Consider the following 3,068-nt stretch of genomic DNA (forward strand, 5'->3'; position numbering starts at 1 on the left):
CATATAAAAGATGCAACTAGAAGTAACAATATAAATACGTATAGACAATAGAACAGAGCAGGGAAAACAGAGATACATAGATCAGTGATATCCCTTGGGTTTAAGTGGAGAAGGGGGCTAGAAATTTTTTTTAATAAAAATTTCTCTTAATAAAGTGCCCAGATGTCAACATCCTCATTTAACCCCTTAGGGGACATAGTATCTAACTTGTGTATCCAATATGTCTCCTTAGATGATAGTGTTTTAACTCTGTCCCCACCTCTTCTATTTACAGGAATAAACTGAATCCTCTTAAAAGTGAGACTGGACGGATCTTTGTTGTGGTGTAATAAAAAGTGTCTGGAAACACTGTGTTTTTCAAAACCGTTTTTTATATTTCTGACGTGTTCCTGGATACGAACTTTAAGGCTGCGTTTGGTTCTGCCTACATACTGATATCCACACGCACATTCCAATAAGTAAACAATGTGTGTAGATGTACATAAAATAAAGTCATCAATATTAAAAACTTCTTGTGTGTTTTTAGAATTAAATGTATGCTTGTCAGGATGTTGGTACTTACAAATACTACACTTACCACAAATATAATTGCCTTTTGGTTTAGGCCCTAACCAGTTCTTTTGTACTGTAGTGCTATTACTTAAAAAAACATCACTAGGTGTTAGCAAATTTTTAATGTTTTTGGCTCTCCTATAGATAAACCGTGGTTTAGTGTCTAGATGTGATCCCAATATGGGATCATTGCACAAAATACCCAGTGTTTATAAAAAAACCTTTTCGATGTCCCTATGTACAGAATTATAATCCGTAATGAAGGCCACATTTAAAATTTCATTTTTCATTATTGGGCCTATTTTATTTCTTGTCTTGGTTCTATTTTGAATTAACATATCTTTACGATCCATGTTACGTACCCTTATAATCTCTCTTTCGAGAAGTTCCTTAGGGTATCCCCTCTCTCTGAATCTCAAAAATAGTTTATTAGCCTGCTTGTCAAAAACCTCTATACTACTGCAGTTACGTCTGAGTCTGACAAATTGCCCTCCTGGTATATTTTTTATCCATGTACTTTTGTGATTACTATTCACCATCAGCAAATTGTTAGTATCCACCTCCTTAAAGAAGGTTTCAGTCTCCACAGTGCCATCCGCTCTGGAAGTAAGTCTTAAATCCAGAAAATCTATCTGGGTGGCATCCACCTTATGTGTAAACTCAAGGTTGAAATCATTCCTATTCAGGTTATCTACAAATGCACTGGCCGATGCATAATCACCGTCCCACACACACAGGATGTCGTCTATGTAGCGTTTCCACACAACGACATTCCTGTGGTAGGGTTCCTCGGGCACAATGAACTGAGACTCCCACTTACCCACATACAGGTTTGCGAAACTGGGGGCAAACCTATGTATTTTCGGCAGGTGGTAAAATATGGGGATCCTTGGGAATTCAGAAAATAGGAAGGCGAACTCTGTTGTAGTGATGACGGATAGAGTGACTGCATTATCTAATAGCACTTTTAGTTCCCTTAAAAACTCGGCTGTGGGGTCCTTCAATAATTTGACATAGGACGATGTGTCGTTAAGAAGCCTTAAAGCTTCTTTTTCATAATCACACCTATTTTGGACTACTACGCCACCACCTTTGTCCGCCTGCCTTATAATTAGGCTTGCATCATCCTTCAATGTTTTAAGGGCTAGGGACTCGCTTACACTGAGGTTATGTTTAATGTTATCTGACTTAAAATTACGTGATAAAATGTTAAAATCATTGATGACCATATTAAAAAATGTATCAATATGATGACCCTTGGAATGTGCGGGATAGAACTTAGATTGGGTTTTAAATTCAGTATGTCTAATTTCTATTTCTTTATCAGAATTACTTGCAGCAACCATAGCAGCCTTACCAGGAATAAGGTCCATATCTTGTTTCAGAAAATGTCTCTTTAGGGTAATATTGCGAGTGAACTTGTGTAGAAAGGGAGGAACACTTTAAACTCCTCTTTACAGACGAAGTGTTACATGGTCAGCCCAATGAACCAATCAATTTAACAGCTAAAGAACAATTTAAAATATAAGAACGGCTATTACTTACCGAGGGTAAACATTGGCTTGAGACCAAAACCCTACAAAGTTATTTGGATGTGGGTAGAATACCAAGAGGTCTCAGGTTTTCAAAAAGCCCTACCTTCGGTAAGGATAACCCTAAATTTATGCAGGAGTGGAACAGAATACAGGACGAGTGTTCTAATGATCTCATTAGGTTAATAATATATGAAAGGAACCGTGAGATCAAAGACTTAGAAAAGGAGATTTTGAAAGCAATTAAAGCATTAGAACCGATAGTGATAGAAACTGATTGCTCGGAGATTGAGCATGATTTAAAAGTTAAATTAGAGTATGAAGAAGATGAACTTTTAAAAACGAAACACAATAAATTTTTAAGAGACAAATTAGATTACCAGCAAGGAAGACAGAGGGACTGGGCTAAAAAAGATAGAGGAAGGGTAGTAGGCGATGAGTATATCCCCCATAAAAAAGAAAGAGGGGGGTCTATACATTCAAAGAACAGACAAGAAAATTACCACACCTACGAACAGAAGAGAGAGAGCAGAACCAATAAAAATGATCGATCAGATAGAGATCGCTCACGCTCTAACCATGGTAATGGGTATCGCAATCCCAATTATAAAGGGAAAAATTACATTGAGGGCTTTAGGTATGGCTCAAGGCCACAGGGACAGCATAGAAATTATGAATATGAGCACAAAGACCCCCATGCGAGAACATCTAGATACTCACCCAGGAACTTCCCTAAATATTCACCCAAACGCCCGGTTAGACCTGAACCCACTACAGATTCACCTTCTTTTTTAGACTTGATAAGAACAAGACTAGAAAGGAAGGTAATAACAGTGAAAGATATATAGAATACCCCCAAGAGAAAAGGAAGAAAAGGGTTACATCAGATGAGGAACACGAGGAGGGACCAGAGCACAAAAGAAGAGAGTACTCTTGGGAAAGAACAACCTAGCAAACAAAGGGGTTTTTAATCTCTCCTCCACA

This window comes from Ascaphus truei, unplaced genomic scaffold (genome assembly GCF_040206685.1).
Source record: "Ascaphus truei isolate aAscTru1 unplaced genomic scaffold, aAscTru1.hap1 HAP1_SCAFFOLD_280, whole genome shotgun sequence".
Lineage (NCBI taxonomy): Eukaryota > Metazoa > Chordata > Amphibia > Anura > Ascaphidae > Ascaphus > Ascaphus truei.